Here is a 17,526-nt window from a genome sequence, read left to right as displayed (position 1 = left end):
AGATATTCATCAATAGACAAATGGATAAAGAAAATGTGGTATGCACATACAAAAGAATATCATTCTGCCTTAAAAACGAAAAAAAATCCTGGCTCTACCTGTAAAGCATTATGCTAAATGAATTAAGTCAGTCACAGAAGGACAAATACTGCGTTATTCCACTTACATGAGTTATCTAAAATAGTTAAACTTGTAGAAGCAGAAAATAAATGATGGTTGCCAAGGTATGGAGAAGGGAAAATAAGAGTTACTGTCCAGTGGGTATAAAGTTACAGTTATACAAGATGGATAAGTTCTAGACATCTGGGCTACAACATAGTGCCTGCAATTAACAAATGGTGGAGTAGCTTGATCAAACACTTAAAAGTTTGTTAAGAGGGTAGATTTCATGTTAAGTATTCTTAACATACACACGGAACATGAGGAAACTTTTGGAGGTGATGTACATGTTTATTTCCTTAATCTTTGTGATACACACGTACACGGTGCATGAATGTAATCAAATTCATCAAATTGTAGACATTAAATTTGTGCTGGTTTTTGTACATCATTTATACCTCAATATAGCTATATTAGAAAGCAATTTGGAAAGATGTGTCCTCAGGGTCAAGATATAAGTTAAAAATTGTAAGATGCTTCAGGGACATTTCCATGTATCTTTTGTAAAGGTATAACAATATTTGACTTTTAAAGCACAAATCATGTCTATGTTTAATAGAGAGGACTCTGATTTTATCTTTCTTCAGCAACTTTATACATAGATGCTACAAATGTGAGTTGAGAAACCAAGTCGTCTAATCTCCCTTTCTAAGCCAAACATCTATTCTTAACTGCAAGAAAATATATATCCTAACTAAAATTCTAAAAAATAAGTTTCCTCAATTTTAAAAAAATATTGCAAGGCAAGAAAACTATGTATTGTTTGTATTTCCACATAAATGCAGAAAAATTGGGGGTTTCCAAATAATGATGAATTATTGGAAAATAATATTACAGAGATCATGCTAATTATAATTGCACATAGCTAGTAAGAGTATGGTATGAACTCTGAAAAAAAATTGAATTAATCTCTGAAAAAATATATATATATATATATTTCTACCTACGTATCATCTATCTATGCACTATTTCAGAATATTCTAGGAAACATAAGAATATACTGTACACAATTCCATTCACATCCATTAGTCATGAGAGCAATTACCCCATCAAAGTCATGTAGCATTTAGATAGCTCCACTCTACAATTATGAGAGAATATTGGTGAAAACAAAAAATAATGTTTTAGTGTTATTTTAGAAATACATTTGACCTCAGGTCTCTCTGAAAGAATTCTGCATCAGACTTGTGAACCACTAATTTATGGAAAGATTTCCATTCCCAGAACGTTTATATTTATTTTAATTTCTAGGAAATGGTTCACTTTGCCAGCTTCCTTTTCCCTTCTCTGATATGTATATGTGTGAATTGAATATAAGTAAAGAAAAAGATAAACATGTTGAACTCTTTCATACCAAGGAAGTATGCAAGCATAACATATTTTCTAACTCAGGCACAAAATCACCGAGACTCTGGTTTTATATTTTTACTGATAATAAAATTGCACTTTGAGTATTTCAAATATGATTATTTTCTTCTAAGTTTTCAATTCACTTTTCAAACTACTTTTAAGTATTTATTGTTTCTTTTCTGAAATTAGAGTATAAATTGTGTGTTCCATTCATTGTAGAAAAATTGAAAAATAGAGTGTAAAGAATATTAAAATTATCTGAAGACTTGGTATACTCAATGAATCACACAGTTTTATGAATTCCCTTACCTTTACAATAATATTATTTATTATTTATAGAACATACAAGAATAACCTCCATTTTAAAGTACTGTTATACTCTAGGGGTGTGTGTGTGTGTTTGTGTTTGTGTAGGTTTGTGTGTGTATGAATGTCTGAGTATGTGGATATTCTCTTACATTTGTATTCAACAAAATGCTCTACAACTAGGTTTTCTATTATTTTCATTGATCTAATAGGTTTATTTTTTTGTTCTAGTACATCATTGCTTTACCTTTTATAAAGAAATAACGTATTTAAACATAAGATAGTAAAACTAGCCTGCATTTTTTCAAATATGTTTGACATCTACTATTTCTTTTGGATTTGTATTGAAATTTTGGAATAACTTTATGTAATTGAAAAACAGGCTTATGGTGATAGAGTACATTTAAATAGAAATCTTACTCAGAATCATTTATAGTATTAATTTAGACAAGTATTCAATCATATTGTGTATTATATTTTGATCAGTATTGAATATTTATAATGGAATGAACTTCTAGGAAACTTTTAGGAAATAACGTGTCATTTGGGTTATTTGGTGAAATGGAATATTCATTCTATTTTAGTTTCTATCTTGTTCTAAACACATATAATTTCTATCCTATTATCGTTGATATATATGAGAGTTACTGACTTCTATAATTTTATGTTGTAGCAGAGTAGTGTGTCCAACTCTTATTGTATATGTTCTAATGATACGTTAGCTTCCTATAATCTTTCCAAGTAGAAAGTCACATCCTCTCTTAATTAGAGCAACTAGCCAAAATCTATCAGTCTTTTCCATTGTTCTTCCTCTTCTTGCAGGACATCATTAAATAACTGTGGTGGGCATTCCCTTCTTATTTTCAATTTTTTAGTAAACTGCTGCTAGTGATTTACCATTAAGTATGTTACTGCTTAATAGGTTGATTTAATCATCATGTTCAAGATTCTCTTTTATCTCAAATGATGGTATTTTCTTTTCTAAAATAACCCATTCCTTTATGTTTGAATATCTTTTCAGAAGTTCCCTGGTGATATGTATCATACAATTAATTTTCAGATAGAGTGAGATTAGCCATAGTGTTGTATTTCCCAAAGGACACCGTGTGAAGCCTGAACTTGGCTTAGATTTAACTTCTAGTATTACAGTGGGATCCTTTATTAAACTATAATTGTTGGACAGGTTTAGATGCAGCCAATTAAGTTTGTACTTTTTAGCATTGTCCAGACATGCACTATTAAGATACTACTAAAATCACTATACTACTGCTTCATTTTCTAATTCTCTGAGTTGATAAAATACATGAGAAAATGCAATCCTTTGATACCCTGCTCCTAGGAATCCTCCTCTTTGTGCTGCTACCTCTTAATTTAATTAATATTTCTATAAATCTCACCATCCCCTACCTCTGCTTTGCATTATTTTCCTTGGAAATTGCCATTTCTGAATAGGTTAATTTAAAATGATTTCAGTCACTATTCATTGTTTACTATTATTCAATAACTTTCAGGGGAGAAATAGCATCTGAGTGATTGAAAATCAACTTACATTGCAAAAAGATGGCCACTTAAATGTCTGGTTAGTATAATTTTATTCTTTTTGGTTAGAAGACTGAATGGTGAGGTGTAAATCATGACTCTTTCCCTTGTTTCAGTTAAATTCAATGTGTTCAAATTTGCGTGCCATGAAATAAAATATGGATAGTTTAATGTTTTCCTCTAGTCATCTCTATAGTAGATTGTTTACAAAAATGACTTTAATTATCCTACTCTCTGTAATCATGTCCTTGCAAATTGATTTTGCAATGCTTTTCATCGAGAAAAGGAGTCTCCTCCACTTTTTGAATCTAAGTTGACCTTATGATTTATTTTAGTTAGTATATTACAAAGTTTCAGGTTTCTAGTTCTAAGCCGTAGCCTTCAATATCTGAGTGCTTCAAGCCTCCCTTTTGGGTCTCTTCCTCTACTGTGGAACAAATGCTGGAGGAGAGCTCAGATTTCCAGACATCCATTCTAGATCAGCAGTCAACAGAGCTGCCTACAGTTAGCCACAGACACATGAGGGATCAGAGCTGAAATCAGAAAAATCTACTCAATCTATCATTGTAATAATGAGTCTGACTCTGTTTGATATTTGGCTGCTGACAACTTTTGGGCCTTATCTCTTCCTCTTTCCCTTCTGTCTCAAATCTCAGAAAGCTGATAAGAATATCTGTGTACTCCCTCTTGTGGTGCTCACAGAATTTAAAACCATATAAGCCCTTTGCTGCACACAAGAAACACACCCTGGTGCCACTCCCTAACCACTGTGAAAACCCAAGCCAGTCTCCTTTCCATGCACTCTCCAGCCATTTTTAAGCCAGCTTGGAAACCTTTCCTGCCCTGCTCTTACCAAAATATCTCATTATATAAGTAATAAACTTTTTTATGTCCTCTTTTTCTGTGTGTGCAATCATCTGTCTTGACATTTGGGGGTGGGAGGAGCTGGCATATCCTGTTTCTGGAGAATGTCTAAAACAGCCATAGACTTATGAGTCATATAATTAGTATTGTTTTAAGCCATTGAAGTTTACAGGTGTCATTATGATTTATATTCAAGAAAGATTATATTTAGAACCATATAGCATATTTTTGGTTTTGTTTTCAGAGTTGTGGTATATTTCTGTACATGAGCATGGATTATCTTTAAGAGTGTCTTATAAGCATTTTAATATAACAATGAGGGACACTTCATGAATGACAACCCAATGTCACTTTTAGTGAGAAATCTAAAATGAAAAACTAAGGAGCTCTATTATTTATCTCTTGTTACAATAGATATTTATTACTTCACAATTTTCTATGAATCAGAAGTCAGGCATTGGTTTATCTGGGTCTTTTGCTTAGGACCTCACAAGACTTCAATAAACATGTAGGATAAGGTTGAAGTCTCATTTGAATTCTGACTAGGGATGAATCCACTTTCAAACTCACTCAAATTTTTAGCAGAATTCAGTTCTTTGCATCTTTAGAATTGAGGACTCAATCATCTTTCTTTCTGTCAGGCAGTGACTTCCCTCAGTGACTAGAGGCCTCTCACAGTTACTTGCCAAGAGGGTTTCCAAAAATGGCTGCTTGCTTGTTCAAACTCAGCAAGGAAGAGAGAAAGAAACTCCATCAAGATGGGTTCTCCAATTTTATGAAATGCAATCATTTAGTAGCAAAAACATAATCATATCTATCCTGACATGATTCTCATTTTCTGTTGATTAGAAGCAAGTCACGTGTTCTGCCGACATTCGAAAGAGATCACATAAAGGCATGAATATCAGAAAATAGGGATCATGAGGGTCATCCTGAGAGTCTGGTTGCAAAAGGACAAATTTTCTGCAAATCCATTTGTTCACTTAAGCTAATATATTATTTCTAGCACAAAGGGAATTATTGAAACTTGATTAGATAATAGTTTTTTCAAATTATGTAATGGCTAGAATTATTTATTTTATTTTTTGTTTGTTTGTTTGATTATAGTACCATGGAAACTTCGATTATGATTAAAGTTTTGGTTAATGCTTACCTGATTTCAATTTCAGCTTTGAAACATGACCTCTTTTAACCATAAAAAATTATTTACTAATTCTAAATGTCTGTTTCTTTGGCTGAAAAATAGTGCTAACAATGATGCCTGCTTCATAGCATACCATGAAGCTGTCTTAGCTTTATTTTCAAAACAAAGCAAATATGCAAAAAATGTTTATTACTATTTTTACATTACTCTTTTGGCATTTAACTCTGTTTTGGCCATAATATTATGAAATCATATATGAAAGTGAATTTGGAAGCAGCAATTGTTAGGAATAGTGACTCTGGAAACATACCTAGAAGCATGCAGATAAGATCACAGCCTGTGCTTTGTTTTTATATATATATATATATATATATATATATATATATATATATATATATATATGTATACGTATATATATAAAACCAATGTTAATGTGATACTGAATAAGTAAGCTTTATAATACAGTATGCAAATTTATTAATAGATAATACAATAAAATGATATTTAGGAAATCCACATTTTTACATTTGTACTAGTTCTAAGTGAAATAACTAATTAGGCTCTTTTCTTGTTCCTTTGAAGAAAATACCTTTAATCTAAACTCATTTGGTAAATAAAAATATCTGGTCTGAAGACCTGTAATTAATATTATATAACTTGTGTGTATTAAAGATCCAGTTTTTATTTATTACTCTTGATACAAGCTGTTTCTAAGTTTATTTAATGTGTTTATGCTTTCTTATGACTTTTAATTTGAATAAAATAGAACCATATGTTTTATTTTTACATTACTTTATATAACTAATAATGTTCTGGAAAATGTGCCTCTAATATATTAAATCAATATTTAGAGTGATTCAAATTAGATGACTGAAACATTTAACTATAATATTGAAAAATACAGTACATAGAATTTCTAAGTATTGTGAAAAATTTGATAATTTTATGGTGAAAAGGAGAAATAAAGTCAGTCAGATATTAAGAAATAATAAGACAGAATTAGAAAGTTCTCTAAGACTAAAGAAAATAAAACATTATGACTGCAGTAAAGGCATTTTCCGGAAATAACTGAAGGGAATATAAACATACATTACAGAACTAGAACTAGATACTTGAGATGGAAAAATGTGAAAAATAAAAAATCTATTTGTTTTGAATTTGATAAGCACCACTTACCACACCTTCCTCTTCTTACCGTTTATGCTATATGATGGTTAATTTTATGTGCCAGCTTGACTAAGCTATAGCACCCAGTGATTTAATTAAACACTAAGTGTTGCTGTGAAGGCATTTTGCAGATGGGATTAACATCTACATCTACAAGTTGACTTTAAGCAAAGTAGATTACCTTTGATAATGTGAGTGAACCTCACCCAACCACATGAAAGCCTTAAGAGCAAAAACTGAGTTTTCCCCAAGACATTCTTACTCATGACTATAATGTCAGCTCCTGCCAAGTTTCCAGCCTGCCAAGCTACCTAATTTTAGACTCAGGACTCCAACATCAATCCCTGCCTGAGTTTTGAGATTGCTGGCCTGATTTATGAATTTTGTACTTACCAGCCCTAACAATCACATGAGCCAATCCTTAAAAAAAGAAAAAAAAAAAACCTCTTCATACATGCACATATAAATACATATATGTGTATATATGTGTGCATAGATCTAGACATAGATTGACAGATATAGATATAGATACATATATAGATATATCATATTAGTTCTCTGGAGCACCCTGCTTAATACTGGCATCAATTCTAAACCAACTACTCATTTTTTCCAAAAAAACTCCAGACCTTTTTTATCTCCACTGACTTTTAGTTTTTATTACTACTTCTTGTTTGAGGTCCCACTCCATCTTTATAATTATTTATTTTCACTTGCTAATACGGATTGCCACCCCACTGTAATTTGGTGCTTTTTAGAAAACCTAGATTTCATAGCCCCACCTTTGGGCTAGAATCCATGGGAGAATCCTAAAGTCAAAACTTCCCAACTCTCTGATCATTCCTCAAATCAGAATATTCTAGTACTGCCCCCAAGCCAGTTTCTTTTGATCTATCCCATATTTATTTGATATCACCCTATATGCATCCTTCATAACATTTCCCAGAATTTGTAATTGTGAGTAATTGCATATTTTTAAAGTTTAATATTTTACTCCACTAACCAGGCAATAATATCCATGAGCTAAAGATTCTTTTTTTTTTTTATAACTGTGTGCCCTGTTCCTGTAGGGTTTGGACATTAAGTTGATGAAAGTATTTTTACTGAAAGAGCAACAAGAATGTGTTTCATTGATAGAGAAATGTTGTGAATTTTCCTTTCCCCTTCAGTAGAATCTTCATTGATTAAAAACACTGCTGTACTGAAATGTTACATTTCCTGGGTGATTGAAAAGATGTAGGAAAAGGCAAATGTATTAAAAAAAAAAAAAGTGGTTTTGTTTTGCTTGCCTTAGCCAAGTCTCAGCAGCAGGTGTAGTTTGTTTGCATGATCCTTAATTAACATGACACCAGCTCTTGGGAGAAGGTCTTCCGCACACCAAAGAGAAGAATAGCTCAAAAATATCAGCAAGGGAAACAGGAGGTGTTTACCCAGTGTTAGTTAGTGGTATGCATATGTGACTGTAACTCCATTGGGCTCTCTGAGGCTGGTTGGATCTTGATCAGCATCCTATCTTTGTCTCTAATCTTCATTCCTTATCACCATGTGAAACCCTATTGCTTGCAGCTCCTTGGCCCAAACTAATGTCATGATTCATGTCTTTCTCTTCACAACTCCCAGTCCACAAATTCATCATCTTATCTCCAATGGGGCTGAAGGATTAGCTGATGACATTATTTTCTTTCAGAAAGAATATGTGTCATTTTTTTAATCACATGACATTTTATTTTTGATTTTCAAGAGTCTATTTTTCGATAATCAAGTTATTAGTATTTAAGGCTTTTACCTCTGCGTTCTCAGTAAGTCAACCATAATACACCTAGAGACAATGTGGGTAGAACGGTATTTATATGAATGTTCAAAAAGAGTAACATAAACATGAACATTTCAGGATACAGTCCAGTTACAAATGGATGAATGAATACATGATTGGCTGAGTGGGTGGGATGACTGAGAAGATGATAGTGAAACACAAGTGTCACACAAACACAGCATATGTTCAAAATACAATTTGATACTGAATAATCAATAGGCAATATGGAAATCAAAGTTTGTTTTTCTTATGTTGATAGTATTAAAACATTTTAACTCTCTGATGGATATTTGTTGAGAGTTTTAGGGAAATCATGTTTTTCATCCATTTCTCTACTGTTCTGCGATTTATTCAGATTTTGAAGTTTATCCATCTATTTCTGTTTACACTCTAAGAATATTTCACTTGATTAAATAGCTTGCTCAATGTTTTACAAAAAATAGGAGACAAATTTGGTCTGGGGGCACAGGGCCTTGACTCTGTTCTTTTCTTTCCATTGTTCCAGGCTGTCACATTTATATATTTCTGAAGTAAAATTAACTAATCAGAAGTAGTGGAAACTGTCAGTACTTTGGTTTTGAATCAAAGGCATAAATAGAGATATGGTCTGACACAATTTAAAATGTTTTATGGTTTTATTTTTTGATTCATTTCATAATATCTTCCCTAATGATATTTTGAATAACCTAAATTTTATCAAAATAATTATATTCCTAACCTATTTTACTGGATTATGTGACCAAACAGATTTGCAATACCTTTATTTATTACAGTTACAATTAAACAGCTTTCATTTATGAATGCATGAAAGTATACTTTCTTTAGTTATAAAGTACATGATTTCACAATTTATTGTAACCATTTGATATTTTTATAACAGAATTGGTGAGTAATGAAACACTTTAATAATTATAGAATTTACAATGGTTAAACTGCACAATATACTTGCTACTATTTTGAAAAGACATAGGAATAATTTGCATAATTTACACTCATATGATTCACTTCTAAGTGTAGTGTGATGCACAGTACTAAGCTGATTAATCTTTCCTTGGTTTACTATCCAGAATGTGGTCAGAGTTTTAGTGAATTAATTTGACCACCATTATGTGTAATGGGCTGAAGTTACATTAATCTACTAAGTGATATACCCATCAAAGCTTATGAAGAACTAATTCATCTGAATAAGAACTAACAATATTGATTATATTTTCAACACAAGGAAAGAACACTATGCATAGTTTTGTAACTTAAAATTAAACTTTAGTCTATGTAAAAAGATACATATTTATTTTTTCAAAACACTAGTTAATTTTTCATAGGGTGATGGTAGTTGAAGAAATGTGGTGGGTAGCATTTGTTAGGGAGAGCACATAATTATATTAACCCAAGTGTAACAAATGTCTAAAATGTACTATTATTAATTTTAATGCATAATAAAATATAAATTACAACTCCATGAAGAGAATTAAAATGGAAGATTATAAAAGATCATTATAGATTCAATTTGGTAACTCTTTCATATTCATTAATAATCCCCCAAGTGAGAAATCATCAGCACTGGGAATGTACCCTTAGCCAGAAAATCAGTTAAATTTTCTACCTTAGTTCTTAACTTTCTTTAATGTAAGTACATACAAACACACACACGTACACATCCTATGCACATGCACACCATACATACACAAACACCCCATATAATTTACTTAACATGAATAATGTTTTAAAAGAATATATAAATTAAATATAAAATTATTTCTGATACTCTTACTAGAATCAGTATGCATTTTTTAATTCAATGGTTATTTAAATAATTTTTAGAACTTTTAAATCTATGACGTGTTATGGACTGAATGTTGTATCCCCTCAAAAATTTTCTGTTGAAATTCTAATCTCTAATGTGATGATGTTAGGAGGTGGAGCCTTTGGGAAATGATTGTCTTGAGGGTAGAATCCTCATGAATGGGATTAATGACTTTATGTCCTTTCTGCCATATGAGGACACAGCAAGAAAACAGTTGTCTACGAACCAGGAAGGGGGCCCTCACCAGACATCAAGTCAGCAGGTGCCTTATTCTTGCCCTTCTCAACCTCCAGAACTATATGAAATAAATGTTCTTTAAGTCACACAGTCTATGGTGGTTTATTATAGAAACATGAATGGACTAAAATAGCATATATTTGAAAAATATGATCAGTGAGAAATGTATGGTTTAAGTTTGAATGAGTTTGATTATTATGAAAAGATATTTGTTATAATGCCACTTGAATGCAGAGTATACAGTTTTGATACAATTGCTTAGAGTCAAATATTAAAGCATCAAACATTGAGGCATGTCCCTCAATTTATGCCAAAACAAACTCAGTTTTAAAACACTAATATTGAAAAAATCTGAAGACATATTAAAACATAAAATCCTAGGAAAGAATGAAGCTTGACAGATTTACTGCAGAGAAATTGAAAGGTTCTATGTCACAAAGACCATGCATAAAGCTAAAAGCAAATAATAAAATCAGGAAGATACTTGATTGTTTATATTTTCACATAATCTTTATTAAATTATAAAAAAGTAAATATGAATTTGGAATTGAATAACAGTCTCCATACACTTCAAATATGATAATTTGCCAGCTTCCTCTTACTTTCTCACCAAGAAAATCTACTTTCAGGGCCTGAGATTTATTTTCCTTCCTCCTCTCTCTCTTTTTCTCTCTCCTTCACTCTTCACAGACATATATATATATTTTTTACAAATATATAATTATATGTATAAAGTATTACCCTTCCAACTTGTTTCTTTGTCCCACTGGGAAAAAATATCTTAGACATTTATTTGTGTCCACAGATACGGATAAAAACTGCTATTTATGGCTGCATAATTCTCCATATATCCTAACATATGTGGAACAAATTATTATGTACGGCTGTATAGTCATCCATTCACTGTAATTTAGTCAAATTTTGCCCTGAACATTTCAGGATACAGTCCAGTTACAAATGGATGAATGAATACATGATTGGCTGATGGACATCCCCATTTTTTCTAGGTTGAATGTAATTTTATGACTTCTGAACTCTGTGAGGCCCATCCTAGAATTGTCCGGTTTCCTGAAAGGAGAGCTCCTTTTGTAAAGGGTCTGTGGCTCATTTGCATACTGAAGCTTTGGCCCGGGGTTCTGTGACACAGTTGGCTTTGTCCTGCTTCTGCCACATCTCTGCCTCAGATCCCCAGACCATGCGACAGCTCTGCCTCCCGAAGCAGAGTTATCTTCCTCAACTTCAGCCCATCATTCCCTAATTCATTTCTTGTTTTTGTGCTATACAACTTCTGCGACTTTTGCTATGTTCTTTGTATTGTAGAATACCTGTATTGTGCTGACCATTAACGTGCTCTACTTTCCCTGACTCTTTGAAATTCTGATCCCTCATTACCAGTAAAATAAACTACAGTAAGAACTGAACGCAAAGACTGCAGGATTATTTTTTCCATCATGAAACTCTCTACTACCATCACCAACTCCCCCTGCTGTATACATAAAAAGACAGAGTTATGCGATGCACACACACAAGACCTACATGCACAGAATATCTATAACAAGCTAAGGAGAAATGATCTAGTAGGAATGGGGCAGAGGGAGGATAGGAAACCTATAATAAAGCTATATATGCAGAAGAACACTGTAGTAACTCAGAATATATAGTACAAAGTAATTAGCAAGCAGCAACATTCTCCAAAGATACTTTATTCACAGATTTGAAAGACTGGAAAAATGAATCAATTGTCTATATCAGAAGTAATTACATGGGTGAGCTCTCCCACCTCTGTTGTGCTGGGGAAGATGTAGCAGCCTCTTCTCCAAGCCACCCGCTTACCTCCCAACTTCTCTGGGGCTCTCGGTCGCCCGACCAGGGGCCCCAGAGCCGCGGGCTCAGCCAAAGACCACGGGCTCTGTGTCAAGCCAGCAGTTTGGGGGTTTGCTGCGCCAACGCACCTGAGGAGGCGCCGGAGGAGCCGCAGCTGCTGCACGGTGCCCACACCTCTAAGTGGTTCACTGTGTGCATGGGGTTCGGCTTCCTGTCCATGACCTCCCGTGCTGGGGTCGTGCTCAACACCCCGCCTCCTGGCCCGTGGATGACTTTGTGCACCAGAGTAAGCTGCACATGGAGGGCTTCCGGAGCCTAAAGGAGGGTGAGGCCATGGAATTCACCTTTAAGAGGTGTGACAAGGGCCTGGAATCTCTCCGAATCACTGGCCCTGGTCGAGTATTCTGTATTGGGAGCGAGAGGCAGCCCAAAGAGAAGAGCATACAGAAAAGGAGATCAAAGGGAGACAGGTGCTACAACTGTGGAGGTCTAGACCATCATGCCAAGGGATGCAGACAGCCACCCCATCCCAAGAAGTGCCAGTTCTGCTAGAGCATCAACCATATGGTGGCCTCGTGGCCACTGAAGGTCCAGCTGGCTCCCAGCTCACAGGGAAAGCCAGCCTACCTTCGGGAGGAGGAAGAAGAGATCCATAGCCCTGCCATGCTCCCAGAGGCCCAGAGTTGAGCCACAGTGGGTGGGGGGGCTATCCTTTTGTGATCAGGAAGTTTTGACGAGCAGGCATCAATAAGCAGAGTGGAGACATGGGGACAGCGTGGGTAGGGGGCAGCTGGCACCGCCATATATCTCAGGCCGGGGGCCAAAACATCCTCCTCTTCCCTCCTGGTGGGGGGAGGGGGGAGGCAAAGGAACTCCAATCATGCTCTATCCAAATGCACATGAGGGCTCTGGGTGGGTAACCCTACCTACATGCTTTATCTGAGTCTCCACCCGCAGAATCTTCAGCTTTTGAAAGTGGCCTGGATAGGGAAGTTGTTTTACTCTTAAAGAAGGATTTGGAAGAATATTTCCCAGCCAGAGTGAAAAGATTAAGCATGAGACCAGATTGATGGGCCCAACCCACAAGCCATTACATTCTGTGGGAGGGAATATCTCAGGCGTAAGGCAGGGTTTTCCACCTGTTGTCTCCTCATAACCCCCTCTTGGGATAAAGTGCTGAGAACTGTCCCAAGCAGTGGGTTGTAATGATAGGCAAAAGGGGTGGTTATGGGAACAACTGTAGACCTGCTGCTTCTAGGCTCATTCCCACCCCATTCTGGGCCAATACAATTTTATCTATTTGCTTCCTTGGATGACTATACCTTGGGTTCCACTTTCTCTAGGATGCCAACTGCACTAGCTGTGTGCGAATGACATATCTTGTGCACTTTAACTTTTTTTCCGTAATATAAGTATTCTGGCTTTGTATTTTTGTGTATTTTAATCTAAGGTCCTCATTCCTGCTCTGTGTTCTCAGGTACGTGAGCAATCTCAGGGATAAGTCGGCAGCAGCTCGGGGTCTGCACAGCAGGAATACCTTTTGTTTCTATGTCACCGGAGAGAACGACTATTTGGAGCATAGAGCCTAATTGAGCTACCTCATTTTTGCCAATTAGAGCTGGCTTTTCTGCCATAGTGTTCTCTTGAAACTCTACCATCTTCAGTGTTTCATGGGAGACTAGATTTAGCTGGGTTGCCCCATGACTTGGTCTCCTTGTACTGAAAGATTGGAAATTGGTCTGATCAGGAAAAGGTGGTGCAGAGAGGTTAGGAGAGGCTGGGCCAGGTAAAAGGTGCAGAAAGGGGCGGCTAAATTAGGCAAAGGTCATCTGTACATGTGATAAAGGATTCCTTTTCCAGACCTCTAATCCCAGGGCACAGGACTTGCTTTACATGCCAGATGCATCCGTCACTGGATTGGGCTAGGCCTACCATGCACAACAGGGTGTATGTGTGTGTTTTTGTAAAGAATGTGACTTGGTAAGGATAGGTTTTAAGAACGATGCCTCTGTACCCATCTTGAGCTGCCCAGGGATGTGTATATGAAGCAAGGACAAGATCCTTAACTTTTAACAATTCTGGGCTTTTCCTCCTTGGTTTGCAGAGAGACCATCAGCCATGGCTTCTCTGTGGTTCCCAGAGCCAGTGTCCTGCCCTGCTGCAGCAGTGATTAGTGTCATGGATTAGCTAAAGGAGAAAAGGGGGTTTCGTTTACATGCTGTGAGCTCACTGCAAAACTACCTCACTTTGTTGTAACGGGGCAAATGCGGTAGAACGCATTGGGTGATGTGTGTCTGATCCTGGGTTCTTGCCTCCCCCAATTGCTGCCCCCCTCTAGTTATTATATTTGTCTGGGCTTTGTAGGACTTCACAAGTAGCTGATTTGGTGATTGCTAGGTGGCTTAGTTTGTGTAAATATAATGTGTTGGTCTTCTCCATGTTCTTTTGGGGTTTTATTGTTTACAAACTTTTTATATTGAGAAAAATAGCCAAAGTATCTTTGACTAAAGGTTCTGTACCAGGCAAAAAGATCTGAAATATAGGCTCGGGGACCCCTCACCTTGAAGTGAGGGGTCTTAAACCACACTTTTGTGTTTCCCTTCCCCTATTTCCTATTTCAAACAAGATCTTATGTCCTAAAAACTAGATTCCTACCCCTTTGTCTTTCCCCCTTCATGCTCCCCCAAAATAGTCCATACACCTCTGTTTAATTTGTGGGGTGTCTGTGATTAAATGATTTGTGCAAAAATCCTGAAGAAGTTAAGAACTCTCCATCCCTTGTTCCCAGTCTCCTGAGTCATGACCGTTCCTTGATGTGATTCATGTCAAACAGACTGCTGCCTTTGGATGAATTAAAACCTAGTTTAATCTCTAATCCTAGGTTGGAGAGAAGCAATGAGGGGGCCTTCCATGTAGACAGTGGGGTTGGGAGACCACAAAAGGAAAGATGAATGTATATCCAAGTCACTCAGGAACTTCTATGAAGGTGCAAGAAATGTCAAAGTGGCCATGAGATTGTTTAATAGGAGATGGATGAATGTAACTCCATGTTTACTGCTAGAAACCAAAGCTTTCTGTGAAATCTTGAATTTACATGGAGGAAGGGAGAGTAGAAAAACATGTACCTGTCTGCTCTTTCCCTCATCGCTTCCCCTCATTCCTGAACTGCAGGTGAATGAGCCTCTTTGGGCTTTGGCGACCCCATCTAGGCAGTGTTTATTTGACGGTAAATTTTGCTGTGCCAGGTACTTCCCTTCCCATTTGCTATCATTTTATAACACACATGCTGACCCTTTTCCCTTCTCCTTCTTTTCCTTGGGAAAATACAATGAATAAAGACTTACTGGTACTGAAAAAAAAAAAAGCAATTACATGACATTATATGAATATGCAAGTCACCAGAGGAATGATGTTCATCATGGCTTGATTGATGTAAAATTATAGAATAAAAAACATTTTATTCTTTTTACTCTCAGGTGAAAAGCTTAGCTTACCTTCAAAGCTTAAAGGGCATAAATCTTTTGATATGATTGGAAACAAAAGCACTAATGAATATATTAGCTCCTTTACTGTTTATAACTGTTATAGCAACATTACCTGTTCAGTTCTCACTACCACTTCTCCTCAGATACTTTGTACATATCTCAGAAGCAACCAAGATGAGGAAAGAAAGTGTGGAATTTTAATAAAAGCTATACTTCTAAGTTCCTAGGAATAGACTTTTAATTTTAGTTCTCCTAAAGAAATTTCTACTTTTTTGCAAAGATTCATATATGCTACACTGAATCTATCCTAAAGTAAAGACTACATAGGGTATTTGACTACCACAGATACAGCTGAAGATAACTAGAATAAGGTAGTATTTTTTTATGCCTACTTTCTTACCAATTCTCTTACTATTAAGCATCATCACAGCTTTTCTTAATCATGTCTCCCAAGAAACTATTAAACAAACACAAGAGCTCACTCTTATTTCACCTGTCTTGATTCTGATTGCAAGGTAGTTTCCCAAATGAATGCCTGAGTGCTGAGGGCCCAGTGTGTGTTGCCAGCCTCACTGAATGAATTTAAGAAGAGAGAATCCAAAGGAAGAAACGCCAGGAAAAGCTCTAGCTGCTCTACTGGACAAGCAGAGGCTCCTTGAGGTTTTCAGTTTCCCATGCAGAACTCAGCTGACTGCAGATCACTGTAGGGAGGAAACCCATGAGAGACCGTTGCCTGATCAGTTCAAGGATTTGAAGACTATCAGGTAATACAGCCTAATGAAAAGAAAAAATGCACAGAGAGGGCTTCCCTGGTGGCTCAGTGGTTGAGAGTCCGCCTGCCGATGCAGGGGACGCGGGTTCGTGTCCCGGTCTGGGAAGATCCCACATGCCGCAGAGCGGCTAGGCCCGTGAGCCATGGACGCTGAGCCTGCGCATCCGGAGCCTGTGCTCCGCAACGGGAGAGGCCACAACAGTGAGAGGCCCGCATACCGCAAAAAAACAAAAACAAAACAAAACAAAACAAAAATATGCACAGGGAAAGCAAAAAAAAAAAAAAAAAAAAAAAAGTTGATTTGAAAGTCAATACAGAGAATTCTGTACCAATTGCTGAAGAAAGAAGGAAGCATGTGTCTCTAAAGGGTACAGTGGCATGGCTGCAGTGGTCTGTACAGGTTATTAGATAAACAAATGTTTGTGTCAAACAGGGCACTGAGTGCCGGGTTGCAACTTAAAGTATCAGAAATGGCATCACCTGTAACAACTGCATTGGAAAGGAATGCATAAATAAGAAAATGTAATTCTATAGGCACTTAAAATTGTCTGAACACATTATACATTTAATTTTACTTTTCTCTAAGAGAGCAAAAATACCATAACTCGATTCAGATATTCCAGGTTATGTTCAGAATTATGAAAGAGAATTGAGTGCACAGAGATCATCTTCAAAGTCAGTCAACAGAGGACCACGTTTCCCCGAAGTTTATACGCTGGCCTGAGCTCACAGCCAGTAAACTCCATAATCCTTGTAAATTCCAACACTAATTAAAATTTTATATACATTAAATCAGCTAATCATACAAAAGACCTTTTACTTTTACTATAACTATTTTAAGATGAGATAACAGAAGCCCAAGAATGCAACACCAGTGGTTGCATGGTAAGAATTAGAGGTGAAATTCAAACTCAAGTTTCAGCGTGTATACCCTTCACCATGACACAGTGCCATTGCCTTGAATGCTGAATGGCAATGTAAGACAGGATAAGTAGAAAATAGTTGCAAGCATCCCTCTCCCATACACATTTTCATGATTCTTGAGAATGTAAATATGCAATC

General features: G+C 36.0%; 1 pseudogene; it reads left to right on the top strand.

Moving 5' to 3' along the window:
* The window catches only part of LOC137220610 (protein lin-28 homolog A pseudogene), a 33,612-nt pseudogene extending 20,718 nt beyond the window's left edge, over window positions 1–12,894 (top strand).
* Window positions 12,895–17,526: the final 4,632 nt, after the last annotated feature.

This window comes from Pseudorca crassidens, chromosome 3 (assembly GCF_039906515.1).
Source record: "Pseudorca crassidens isolate mPseCra1 chromosome 3, mPseCra1.hap1, whole genome shotgun sequence".
Classification (NCBI taxonomy): domain Eukaryota; kingdom Metazoa; phylum Chordata; class Mammalia; order Artiodactyla; family Delphinidae; genus Pseudorca; species Pseudorca crassidens.
The sequence above is the reverse complement of the archived record's forward strand: the minus strand, read 5'-3'. Positions and strand labels throughout refer to the sequence as shown.